We start from the raw sequence: 15,299 nt of genomic DNA, 5'->3' as shown, positions 1-15,299 counted from the left end.
GAAAAACCTTTTACCTATTTTTAAATCTAAATGATGTCTGTCTTAGACCAAACTTTTTAAGCGTTTTTTATCGTTAAATAAAAAATAAAATTCTAATTTATAAAAATCTGATTTCAGCTAGTTTTTGAGCTAACTTTAGAGTTTTCTACAGCTTAAGATAGAACAAAAACTAAATAAAGTAAGTTTTGATAACAGTATGAACAATCATTTTGTTAGTTATTTGAAAAAATAGTTATGGTTTGTAAGGTTTAAAGCTTTTATACATAAGTTTTAACTACCAATATAACTATATAAAGTTTGTGCTACAAAAACTACACTTAATTAGAACTTAGTAACCTAATTATAATGTTGTTATATGTTTAGTCGGCAGAAGTTAAACTAATTACTTTATAAAATTATAAAAGTGTATTCTAAAAAGTTTGTATGAACTTACAAAAATAACTGTTGTTCATAAATGCTGAGTAGTTAAGTGAAAATTGAAAAGTCTTCAATATTAAATTCGTGTGTACAGTTCTAATTCTTTTTGAAATATTGTGATTTTAAATAATAAGATTTTTTTTTACAATCAAAACTATAAAAATATTTAAATCAAATAATGTAGTACGTATCCATAGTACATAAAATAGAAAAATACTATATATTTAACATTATATTGAAAGCACATAACAAAACTAATGCTAAGTTTTAGTTCTTTTAAATATATAAATATGTTGCGGGCCATATAATTCTTTTCCTCAACTCTTCAATAATTTTCTCTATAAATTATAGCTTTATTTAAAGTAAGCTAAGTTATTTTTAGAAACTTAATATGCATTTTTAATAATGCATTATGTTCAAAGTGGAAATAAAATTAAAAATTTCAAGTGTTATTTTCCATTTTAGTTTGTTGCATTCTTACTTAAAAAATTTAAAACTTTAATTAAGTATAACTAAGTTAGGTTAATTATTTTAATAAGGTAAATAAACTTATTAATGCTATTAAGAACAACTTAGATGGTAAAAGCTAAAGTTATTTTTTTAAATGTCCTGTTAGTTAAGTAGGTATTTCAAAACTGTGGTGTGGTATAATTACAGATTTTCTCAAGTTCTTTTTGTTTAATAAACCTACTGCAACAAGAGAAAAAGTTTCAATATAAAATACTACACAAATAACAAGTAAGAAGAAAAATAGCTAAACTAAGAACTAAACTTCCACTGGTTGAAGTGTTTACCACTATATTCAAGAACATAAAAATAAATAAATAAATCTGTTTTTTGTTAATTGCTTGTGTGCAATTGGGATTCTTGTTTATGAAATTTATGTATTTTGTATAAAAACAATTTTCCATAGTTATTCTCAGGGCAGTTTTAATTACTTGACAAACTAATTTTACTACGACTCTGTAAAAATTTGAAATTGATTTAAAACAACCCGACGATTATAATAAAAAAAAACATCCAAACTGCAAATAAAAAATACTTTTAGGTTACTAACTACTAAGTTGTTAATTGTATCACCGTTTTACTTAATTTATAATTGTACTTATAAAACTCTAGGACTTAAAGTAAAAATATAATGCTTTTTGTTTTGTAAAATCTCTAAAATCGCAACTCCCAATTAGTATATAATCAATATTAGTTTTTCAGTACGATTTTTCTTATTAAGAAGATCAAGAGAGTACAGATTACTAATATTAATATTTGTTGTTTATATTTAAATAAAGTATAATTTAAAGTTGTAAAGTGCATGGAATTATATTGTTTTATCAAATCAAAGCGGTATTTTTTTAATAGCTCGTTACTTTTTAAAGTAACGTAATTTTAAAACTTGAGATTTATTTAAAGAAGTTTTAATATTTTGATCACTAAGTTCAATTGTAAAAAAAATATTTAATGCAATCACTAAATATGCAAAGTATCATTAACACAGCCTTGTTTCTAAAAAGTAATCTATTAAAACTAAAACGTAATTTTTTTTTCTATAAATAGAATTTGTTGAAAGGTTTCGAACAGTTTAGTTACCTCAAAAGTTTGGATTTATTTAAACTTAAAGAGATTACAAAAAGTTGTAATTTAAGAATTTATTGAACTAATTAAAAGTAAATAAATAAACAAATTCCTACTATTGGATTTATCAAAACTTTTGGCAAATTAAGTTAATTGCAACTTTTAAATTTAACTTATAGAAGGTTTCCAAGTCAAAACGTTTAAAAAACTGATAGAGTTTATAACGTTTTTGATCACCCTTAATATAAAATACCTAAAAGACTATTAGAGTTGTTTACCTATTTAACCACTAGGACTTCACTAACTACATTCATACAGTTTGTTAGTAAGCACAGAAAATAAAATCAATTTAATATGCACAGACTTTGATTAGCTTGAGGATCGCTGAAATAACTTATACAATTTTAACTAGGTTATTTAAATTAAAACCTTTTTCATTGACTAGTTTAGATATATTCAGACAGCATTGCTCATTTAATTCAGAAAATATTTAACTGTCAGTTTATTATTTTTTAAATTTTTAGTTTATAGCTTTTTAAATACTATTGTTTTAACTAACACTTACTGATTCTTTTTTTTATATATATTTTTTTTAATATTTTCTTATCTTAAAATAACTATTTTTTAACTTTAACAAAACAAAAGTTTTAGTTTTAAATAAAACTTTCAAGGCTGCTTTTTGTGTCATTTTCTCCGAGGTCTATAAAAACTTAAGAAAAGACAACTTGTTTAATTAAAAATTAGTTTAATTTAATGTATTATCTTATTCGTTTATCATTTTCAGTGAACTGTTAACTTTTTTGATTCAAGTACAAAATCACTAAAAACTAACACTATACATTTTTTATACTATTCTATTTAGTGATGGAAGTTTCTTTTTCTCTTAAACTAATAAATAGTTAACAGTGATAGACATTAAATACAAAAACTTCAAATTTAAACAACCTATGATTGATAGCTTAAGTTTTTATACAGCATACATAATTGTTGAGCAGGAAAAATTACTAATTTTATAGTCAAATGCACTTTTTTAAACATGGCCGTTTTAAACCAAGCCTTCTTAAAATAACAAGTACTAAAAATTATACTAACTTGTATTCAATTTCTTAAAACTAAATTTATAAGAAATAAAAACATTAAAAACCACAAGATATACAAAACCAAGTTTATTACAACTATCGAGATAGTAATATTTTGAAATAGTTAATTAAAAGTATTAACAACTACTTTTTTAATAAAATAAGCTTAAATGTTTTTAAAAAACTTTAAAATTGTCAGGAACAAGAAGGCATTAAAAATTTCAAAAGTTTTTTTAAGCAACTAGGTTTAAAGTTTGTTTTTAGTTTTCATTTAAAAAACTTTCATATGACTACAAATTAAATAAATGTTTTATCAACAAAATGTGTAGATTATCGAGTATTTAGATTTATAAAAATGTATATTATTAATCCATAGGTGTTTACGCATATTATATACAACAGTTTTTTGAAAATCAATATATTGATAAAAAAATTATAGAAGTATACAGAACAGAAAGTAGAAATATGCTAACATAAAATTTCTAACTAAAAAATCTTCTCAGTAAAAAGCATCCAACCGTACAAAATATTAAGAATGTTGATCCAATCCATCCTAGTTAATTATGGTTGTATTTAAGTTAATTATAGTAATAAGAAAAATAACCCTGGTAATTTTTGAGTTAACTGCATTAAAAATTTCAAAGTAACGTTTAATTAAACTGTACTGATTATCTTAAAGAAACATAAATTCAAAAAATATAAAATCACTGAGCTTAAAAATTAACTAGTTTTTTATAAGCTTTAACAATTTTTTAATATATCGTAATTTAATAAGCAATTTAGGTCTTTTTTTATGTAATCTAAACAAATGCTTTACTCAACGATTATAAATCATTTGTCTTGTTACAGAAATGTTTCAAAAATTATAAAATGATCTATCATTAAAATTAACAATTATTTTAGTATTTTTAAAAATAACTTATCTCACATATTAACACTTTTAAACATTTTTCACTAAAGTTAAATCAATTTAAAAACTGTTTAAAATATAACATGTGCAAAATAGTAAACTTTTAGGCTAGTTTCTTGAAACTTTTCAATATACCATCTAGCATTGTCTGTAAACAAAAAGACTGTATTAGATCAAAACTCACCCGCGAAGTAGCTAAAGTTCCATCGAAAATCTTCACAAGAACTTAACCTTACAAAAAAAGTATCATCTACGTACCCTTGGCAGACTTTATAAGTCCATATAGATAGGCCAATTATGTTTGATGTGGCTGTAAACAGAATACTTAGTGTTTTTACAATTATTGAGAAAAGTAAATATTTTTTGTATCTTTTTACGATTGATTCACCTTGCAAATTTAAAATTCAAAATAAAACGCTTTAGCTAAATTTTAAACGGTTTTTATAGGCGCAAATGATTGAAACTTAATAGTATAAATAGTTGTAACGCACATAAAGTTTATAATGTACATTTTTATAGTTTATAATAAAACAAACCCGCTATCAAAAACAAGCAAATAGTCGCCCTTGAAATTTTCTTTGTTTTGGTTCCAACTTGACCTTTCAAAAACTTCAGACACGTTAAAAGAAAACATGAAACGCCAACCAAGGCAGAAAAAATTGATAACATCATAAAAGCTATCGGAAATTCCATACCTGTCAAAGTATTTTTGATAAATTTCTAGTTTTTCTAGCTCCTTTTTTATTGTACGAAGTTCGAAATGTACTTTTAAAATTTTTGCAAGCATAGATTTTGGTATAGTTTTTTTTTTAGTTTTAAACTTTGTTAGGAAATAAAATGTACGCGTAAACATACAGTTAATAATTTTTGATATTTTAAACAAATAAACTAATAAATTATTAAATACAGTCTTTGGTTTAATTTTTTGGAGCGAGTAAACTAAAAATCATGAACTTTAGATTGTTACTAAATTAAAGTTATTAAATTAAATCTACTTTAATCTTTCAATATTGAGAAGCAAAATTAAGCAAGGGAGGCTTGTTTTTACAAAAAAAATATAAAATTTTGCTTGAAAAAAAAATTTATACTGAGAATACTATACAGATATTCTAGGCAAAACAACTAACCATAAAACGGTTTACATTCTGTTAGAGAAACTTTTGATTTTGCACAACCGTTGAATAGGCCGTACGAGAAATGATATGGTTTAGAAACAATTTGGGCAGTTTTTGAGATCCACTTGTTGTTAGATATGTTTATGACCATGAACACGACATATAGTGTATAAGAACTTAATAAAAGTAAAGATGAACGCTTGAAATTCATACTGCTATGTATAAAAAATTATTGACTCTGTTGAAAAATTCATTGTTTTACTGCTTGAGTTATTATTTTACTGGTTGATTTTCAACCAGAAGTCTATAGTTTAATTAAATTTAATGTGTTTAACTTACATTGCACATATACTGAAGTTAATTTATATTACTACTCTTAAAACATTGTGTAAAATATATACAACATTTTAGCTAAACTTATTAGCTAATTTGTGTACTGAATTTTTTCTAACAGTTTTACAACTGTATTTTAGGAGCTACAATGTTTTACATATTATTTGAGATGTATTTTTTTTGAACAATATTACTCTAAACTTGATATTTAAATAATTCAGATTATGACTTGTTGAAAAACATAATACTTAACAACATTTTTGTAAAAGCTTTTCAATAAATTGATGTTTTAAAGTTATACTGGTCTGCTTGCTCTTGAAAAAATTGTTTTATAATAAAAACGTTTAAACTTTAGTTTTTTGTACCCGACAGTTTTTTAATTAAGCTTGAAATGAAAAATAAACTTAATAAAATTCTAAAAAAGAAACATAAAACACTTTTGCACGCTAAAAGTTTTTTTAAAAGGAGTTAACTTTAAAATTACTATTGACATATTTTTTACAACGTATCTAATTACTTTTACCAAATTGTTATGAAGATTCAAAAAGTTTAAAACTTTTTTTCTAAAGTTGTACAACAACAAAGAATTTTAGTTTTTTTTTCATTTAAAGTTGTGATTTTGTTTCAATTTTAAAAGTATGCAAGTGTTTTTTTGTTTTAGCTTAATATTTATTTAAGTTTGTTTAAGGTGGTTTGAAAAATAATATACTTTTTTTGGTACTATTTAAAGTTTATAATTAAACTAAACAACAGGTTTAGTTAGTTTTCATTTAATTTTCTTACTATGTTATGTTCCTTTTAATTTTTGAATAACTAGTTTTCAAGTTATAACACTGTTTTTATTTTTATATATTGGTAAAAAGCGATTAAAAACATATGCTTTAAAGTACTACAAGTTGCAATTGCTATATTTAAAACAACTTTGTTAAAAGTCTATATTCTTTGTATTTCCTAACACTGTCAAATTGTTCAAAAACTTTCTAGTTGCAACTTTAAGTATTAATAATACAGAACTACAATATTCACTTCTGTATACTTTTAACTTAAATTCAAAATTTAAAACTGTTTTAGATATTTTTTCTGTCTATAACTTAATAATTATTTAAACACAAAGACAACTTTGGCTTCTACGTTTAGCTTGTGCATTTTTATAATCTACCTAAACCTTTTTAAAATGACGAATTTAACTAACTAAACATTTTCTTAAAACAAAACAAGTTTATTGTTTTTGTTTTAAATCGTGTGACTGTTATTAGTAATTTCTGTAAATAATAAACGCAACACTTGTTTATTTTTATCAGTCAAATTTCTTTTAGTTTTACCTTTTAACTAATTTTAAGAATGTATAGATACTTAGATTCATATAAACTTTGTGCTATACAAAGCTTAATGATAGTATTGTTTGAATATGATAAATCAAAAAAAAAGTTTAAACAGCTTTTATAACTTGTGCTATGTAATCAATCGATGTTTTTGGTTTTATTTTTTTAGTTTCACTAAATCACAAAATACCTACTGCTTTGGTAATTGTCCAAAACAAAGTTTGGACATTTTTAAAAAATTTTTGAAAAACGTTACCAAGCTAACTTCACACTCGTAATGCTAGTAGCTTATGGATATGTATACATTAACTAGCCAAAAAGTTTTTTTTTATGTTAAAAAAACAGAACTATAAATATAAATTTTGTGTGAAACGTTTTATAACATAAAGCTAGATTATGTTGTTTTTTTAACTATATATAGCTTTATACTTAAAGGCAAAGTATAACCATATTTATTAATATGATAATTCTAAACGTGCGTTAACTTGGCTTAAATGGACTTTTTTGTAATTTTTTTTTTAACCAAACTTTAAAATCTATTATTTTCAAATTCTTTAATGCTAAATAAGAGCTTTTTTAATTCTCAAAGCTCGTTCTTTTGCTTTGCTTTTCATAATAATTTCCATCGAACTGGGGTTTGACTTTTGTTGTGGGACCCCTTTAAAAGCTTTTAGTTTTTTTTCTATAATTCTAATTTTACAATTTTTTTCTTTAAAAATAATTTTTTTTTCAGCTTTTTTTTTAACATACTTATTAAACTAAGTTTAAACTTGTAATGAGTTTTTTTTTTCATTTTTTTTTATACCACAAGCCAATAAACATTTCAGAAAAATTCCAATTTCGCACGATTTTCGATTTTTAGGTTTACAGACTTTTATGCGAAAACATTTCTATTTTAATAGTTTTTATTTTTAACTACCTTGTATAGTTAAGTTTCATGATGTAATTACATTTTTTTTAAATTAATTATTGTTTTTAGAATATATTACCCATACAAGTTTTACCTAAATTCTTAGCAAAGTTATTTGAGGGATTTCTTGCTCAAGTGCTAAGAGTTTAGGTAAAACTTGTAAAGGATTTTTTCCCAATTTTCATTCGACTTATTTTTGAAAATTTAAGAGTACCTTTTGATGTATTTAAAAAAAAACAGTATTTTGTTTGGCATCGTATTAAAATATACTTTTATAATATCAATTTAACTTATCATTTAAACCAATTTACAAGTTTAAATAGTCTTTGTTTTAACGTACAAATAGATAACTATTTTAATCTCCGATATATATATATATACTTAAAATTACTTATCTAGGCAGTTAAACAGTACTTTAATATCTAAAACAAATGAGACAGTACAAAAATAACACCGGCAACAACTAAAACAATCTGGATTTTCTTTGAAAGCTTCCCAGACCCATTACAGAGGTCAGTATTGCATGTAGATTGCGTTGAAGGCGGATCGAGTTTTCTTACTGTATCTATAAAATTACTTTTACCGATCACAGCCTGTAGAACCATTCTTTCAAACTCTGCGTCGCAGCCCTTGTACTTGTGCTAGTTTTTTGTAAGCGATATGCACTTGTCTCGCTCCGGGTCTCCAGTGAGCGGACACGTGATTATTTTTGGCGGGCAAAACAGTTTGTCAGTGTTGCACGAGAAGCAACGCAAGCTGTAGCCGACACTAAAGGCGCAAAAGAGCAGAAACAAAACTGATAAAACCTTCATTAGTTTAATTACTGTAGTACCTAAAAGTTTTTGTTTTCTACTTACGAAACTTTTAAGTTTGTTGTTTGTTGATTCAGTTTATCTATTTTAGACTACTAAATAAACAAAAAACTAAGAACTTTAATTAGTTTTTTTTATAGTTTTATTATCATATATATTTATTTTTCTTTACATTAATGCAGTTGTATAAACTGTTTAGATTATTAGAATGAATAAAATATCAAGAAGTAAAATCTAAGAACTTTTAGTTTTTTTGTTTATACATAATTGTATACGTAAAACTTGTAATAGCTTTGAGAAAAAAGTATAATTCGATGTACTGAATTATTAAACCTTTTTTTTTAAACCTAAATACAATGAAAACTAATTGTTATCTGTTGCTTATTTAAGACATAACTGTAGTAGCTAAATTAACATTTTCAAGTTTCTAAACTATTAAAAGTTGTGCTGTAAGAACTATTAAACTGTATAACAAAAGTTCACAAAGTTTATCTGGTGTGTTGTATTTGTGATCTAAAATTTTAAATAAAGTCTAAACTAGAAGTCAGCATACTACGGCCATATATATAATTTTAAAACTTTACAGCTTAGAAAACTTGCGGAAAACAATTAAACTAAACTTATAAAATGATAGTTACATATAATTTTTTCTTAATCTAACTTTGGGCTAATAGTGATAAATTTTTATAGTAGAATAAATAAATTTTCAGTTTTTTTTTAATTGATTGCTGTTTTAAATCTATCTTAACCAGATATTTCTTATTATTTATAAATACTTCTTTACAACTTCTTTATAGATAACCTCAAAATATTTCAGCACAACTTTTTTAACTACGGCAGTCCGCAAAAATTTATTTTAGTTTTCACTTATTCTAATATATTTAGCTCACTACTAAAAAAATTCTGTCGACCTCTGTTCTAGTATATAGAAGTTTATAAAATAAAAACTGTGACTGTATAATTTTGGCTCTCAAATTTTGTTTAGTAAGAACTTTATATGACTAAAATAAAACTGATATAAAGTATAAGTAACTCTAATAAAAAACCTGTGCTTACATAATTCAAAAAATTATAAACCTCACTTTCATACGTTTATTATTAAAGGTCAAGTCAACTATAATTACCGAAAAGTTTTTTTTTTATCTTTTTAAATCTAAACTGTTTCTGTCTCATTTACAAAAAAAAATTTTGTGCTAATCTAAAATTCACTGTAAGTTTTTCTTAAGTTTAAGATATTTCTATTGTCGGTTATTTAAAAAAAAAACATTTATAGCTTTTTAGGGTTTAAAGCTTTTATACATCAGTTTTATTTACCAATATAACTATATAAAGTTTATGCTATAAAAACTACACTTAATTAGAACAAAGTAACTTAAGTAGAACATTTTATATATTTAGTCGGCAGCAGTTAAACTAATTACTTTATAAAATTATAAAAGTGTATTTTAAAATGTTTATATGAAATTACAAAAAATAAATTATGTTCTAAAATTCTAAGTAGTTAAGTGAAAATTGAAAAGTCTTCAATATTAAACTTGTGTGTACAGTTCTAATTGTTTTTGTATAATTGTGATTTTAAATAAAAAATATATATATATATTTTTAGTTTACGAACAAAACTATAAAAATATTTAAATCAAATAATTTGTTACGTATCAATAGTACATAAAATAGTAGAATACTGTATACTTAAGAATAAACCGAAAATATTAAATAAAACTAATATTAAGTTTTATTTCTTTTTAATATAAAAACATGCTGCGGGCCATATAATTCTGACCCTCAATTCTTTAATAGTTTCTCTATAAGTTGATAACTTGAAATATTTTTATTATTTTCTATTACCAATTTGAGTATAATACAGTACTAAAACTGCATATTAAATTTATTAAAAGTAACTTAGCTCAATTTTTAATAATTTAAAATGCATTTTTAGTACTGCATTATGTCCAAATTGGTAATGGAAAATAATAAAAAAACTTCAAGTGTAAGTTTGCTTATTAGTTTGTAGCATTCTTACTTAAAAATTTTGAATTTTTAGTTTAATATAACTAAGTTAGGTTGATTTTCTACTGAGGTAAATAAACTGATTGATGGTATTAAGAATAACTTGGATGCTAAAGGCTGAAGTTATTTTTTAAATGTCCACTTAATTTAGTAAGTATTTCAGAACTGTCTTAATTGATTTTGCATAGACATTTGGCAAACTTTTTAATCGTTTAGAACATTATTGGTAAAAAAAATATATTTAGTAAGTATCTTGATTAATAGTTTTTAAATAAAAAACATTTACTAATACAAATTTATCTAACTTTTCGCTAATAGTTAGTCATACAAACAATTTGACCTATGCATCTAATTATATGGTATACCACAAAATTAGAAAAATACTTTAAAAGCATATAATTTATACAACACTTACTAATGTTAACTTCAACTGTTTAAGCTTTTAAAATAATGGACAATGTAAATAAAATTTCAACCTTTACTAATAGTAAATTCAATATAATAACGTGAAATTGTATTAAATAAATACAGCTTTTTAATTAATAGATTAATATCTTTGTACTGAGTAATTTGTAATAATTTCTAAACTTAAGTATAAAATTAAAGTAACAAAAACTACTAAAACTTTTTACTTTTTTTGGACAAAAACATTGCTTAACTGCATTTTCCCCTGAATTAAAATTACTATTTCAACGTAAAAGGTTTTGTTCATATAAAGCAAATAAAAGCACAAATTATATTCCGTTGTACTTAACTAATTTTAAAAAACATTAAGATGTCATCTTTTGTAAAAACCTATGATGAATTCTTTATTTTTTATTTAGTACATATTTATTGTTAAGAAATAAACTTAGCTAAACACAAAAGTTTTGTTTTAAAAATATATAACAAATGTCGTTTTGTTTTTGGTTTTTTTTTACTTTAGAATTTCTGTTTTAATATTTAAAAAGTTTAGACAGCGGTTAAACTTTTTAATAGTCAAAGGCCGTATGAATATATTTTTTGTTGATGTGTATCACCTTTCATTATACCAAGCTTCGGGGCATCAATAATGAGATTAACATCTAATACACTTAGAAAGCTTATGCACTGCGTTCTAGTTGAATAAACTTGGCATCGCATCAACAGATATACCGGAACATAAATGTGGATTAATGTATTAAAACTTCACTAAGTTGTAAGTTTTATATGTTGTGTTAAGGATATTATATATAATAAAATTAGCTTGTATAGACTTTTTGTTTTCATAAAAGTTGAATGAAAGTATTCGTTTTTTGATCTTTAGGTTAATTTAAGTTGCTTTTGTTGTAATTTTCATTATTTTTTGTTTGGGTTGCATTAATACGAATCATACAAGAACATTTAAATTTTAAAGGCTATTTTAATTATTTGTAAGTAAAGGTAAAAAGTTTTAATGTTGATATACCATGTTTTCAAGTATTGATCATTAAAAATTTTATTATGTATTAGAACAAGTTTTTAATCTTTGTTTTACAGCTTAAAAATGTTTAGTTGTAATGTGAAGAAGATAATTTTGTTTAACTTTTATGAAACAGTTCGTTTAACCAGTTTGCACTAAAAGGTGATGTAAATTTAGAAACATTGTATTTGTTTTAATCTAAGCTAAGTAGACATTAGAACTTATTTATGACTCTAACAAAAATAAAGTTTTAGCATGTAATGTATTAATAGTGTTGGTTTATGTTTTATTAATAGTGTTGGTTTATGATTTTTATAGTATAATTATGTTATACTGAAAAAGTTTATTAGTATAATAAGACTAAATCCAAAAAGTTAGTTTCATTTATTATTATAATCAATTATAGTTCTGACATATTTTAAACTGATGATCAAAGTTAAAGCAATTAATTATAACATTACTTTAACATTAAAATTTCTATTAAAAATGTTTATTTTCTTATTTTTAAGTATTAAACTAGCTAACAAAATGCAAAAACGCGTTTAAGTAGTTTTTCTTTTTAACAATTTCTGTTTTTGAAGTTTTAATCCATCTATAATTTCAACAGTCGAAACAATTAATTTAAGATGTCCAACGAAAAAGCAGTTGTAGCTTTTATCATGCTTATAATGTACATGACAATATCAATTACTATCAGAAACAACAGTAAAGCAAGTTATAGCGGCAAAGTAGCACCGAAATATCCATTGCCGCTAATAACAGCGCAAACAACTCAATTGAGAAAGAATGCTGCTACATTGATAATAAACGGAACTTCGACTACTAAGGTAATAAAGTATAATTTAGATGCACATTTTTTGAATTTAAGCAAAGCTATGTTGCATAACTTAAGTTTTAAATTTAATTTTAAACTAAATCATTTGTTTTAAAAGTAATTTCTATCAATATTACTTATAACATTTGTAACTCCTTTTAGTACGTTTTGTTTGGTTTACTTATTCTTTAAACACAACAAATTTTTATCATAATTTTTAAAAAGGTTGGGAGTAATTTTATTTTTAATGAAATTTTTCAAAACAATATAATATGATTCCGATAAACAAATTATTTTTAATCTCATTTCTCGCTCAAATTAAATAGTTAAACCGCACATATGAGCTAAAAGTAGATAATTAAGTTATTTCTTTAAACAAAGCTACACTAAAATTTAGTTTTTTCTAAATATAACATAATATTTCAGACTTTAGCATTAGAAACTGCAATAGAAAAACGTCAGAGTTCGAAACTAAAAACTGATAAGGTATGTTTAGTCTACATGTAGTACTATGTTATTTAATTTTTTAGAATAAAGTTTAATTTTCAAGTTGAACTAAATTATTTATGTTTTATTATTTTAACAATTCAATAAAATATACTTTCAGACAATTTTGTTTTGGAATCGTCCTTGGATTAAAACGATAGAAACATGGAAATTAAGCAAAAATTGTGGAAACTGTCTGGTGACAGACAATAAATCTATGGTGAAATATTTTATTCTGATTAGTACTTAAGATGTTTTATTAAGAAACACTAAAACTAAAGGTCACAATTGTTAAACTTAATACAGTTTTTTACTGTTGTTATTTAAAAGAAACTAGAGTTTTACAATTAAAATGTTACATTTAACTGAGAAATTTCTACAAAATTATTTAACTTTTTGTGAAAATGCGTATCATACATATTTATGCTTTATAAACAGTACTTTTTTGTTTTTTCCTTGCAAACAAAACCCGTCTTTGAATCTTTAAAAAAATAACTACACTTTTAAATATCAATTTGTTTTTTATATAAATAATATGCTTACTTAAAAACTATCTTTTCAAAAAATAAAATTTAAATATTTAAAAATTTTAAGTTCTGATCAAAAGCTGTTTATTCAATTAGTCGAAGGGTGCTATCATGAGTTCTTCCATTTACCAGATTTTTTATATTGGTTTACATTGTTAAATTAGATAAAAATAAAAACTTTAAGCCTTTTAAACAGTTTATGCCTCGTTAGTTAGTAATACTTATAATACAATTTTCAGTAAATAGTTGCGGTGTTTAAATTAAAAAAACAATCATATTTAACCAAATGAAAAGCTTTAACATTTATTTGTGCTAAAGTAAAAACAAATTTTACACCAATTATTAAAATACTAATTTAAAGATTTATAAACTATAAATTTTAGAATAATTGTAGAAACATGCTATATATACCCTTAACCGGCTTGAAATTAAAAAAACATTTTTATTTTGTTTATATTTTTTGAAGCTAGAAGTGGATAAGTATGATGCAATTATTTTCCATCAATTTTACTTCAAAGAAAATATGGAGCTACCTTCAAAGCGGTGAGTCTTATTTTCTTTCATTCTATCAATTAAGATAATATTATATACCTGTCTACTTACAGGAATTCAAGACAGTTGTATGTCATGCACTTAATGGAAAGTCCACAGAGAAAAACTATGAAGTTTAAAGAAAGTTTTTATAATCTAACTAATACCTACAGGTTTGTTTGTTTTATATTATAAAGTAAACTTTTAATGCTAATCTATTTATTTTAGTCTTAATGTTTCTATTTTTATACTGCATAAAAATTTACTATTAAAATACGCTTTAAAAGTATTTTTTTAATCACGATGCTTAGTTTTATTTCTTTGGTTTTTTATACACAATATTATTAACAAAATTATCATATCTAACTATCTTTGAGTTTAGTTTATAAAACTACTATTTAAAACACCTATGAAAATTGAACTTTATTTATTCTAACTCTGTTTTGGAAAGCTTAAATTGTGTAAACTATTTCAAACTTCCTTTTCAGGAGAGACTCCGATGTACATCAGCCGTATTTCACTGTGACACAAGTTCTATCAGAGATCAAGAAAAAGTTCAACGACCAAGAAGATTACGGAATATCGGCAACATTGAAGAAGAAAACAAAACTGGTATCGTGGATCACTTCAAACTGCGGAAACACTAGAGGCGCCAGAGCTCGAATAAACCTCGTGAACAAAATGGTCAAATCCGGAATAAAAATTGACCTGAGGGGGGCCTGCTTTCCGGCGAACCCGCAACCACCTCGGAGGGGCAGCAGAGAGCTGCAAGAGTTCCTGACGGCTTCGAAGTTCTACCTGGCTTTCGAAAACAGCTACCATTGCAAGGACTACGTCACGGAAAAAGTTTACAGGAACGCTTTCCTGAGCGGATCCGTTCCCATCGTGTGGGGATCGAAGAAAGCGGATTACGAAGCCGTTCTGCCGAGGCACAGTTTCATTTTCCTCGAAGACTACGCGTCGAATTTAACAAAGTTGAACGTTTATCTGGACTATCTGGACCGGAACGACACGGCTTACGGGGAATACCTGAACTGGAGACTTGCA

This window comes from Thalia democratica, chromosome 6, assembly GCF_965202585.1.
Source record: "Thalia democratica chromosome 6, ktThaDemo2.hap1.1, whole genome shotgun sequence".
Lineage (NCBI taxonomy): Eukaryota > Metazoa > Chordata > Thaliacea > Salpida > Salpidae > Thalia > Thalia democratica.
This window is presented reverse-complemented; position numbering follows the sequence as displayed.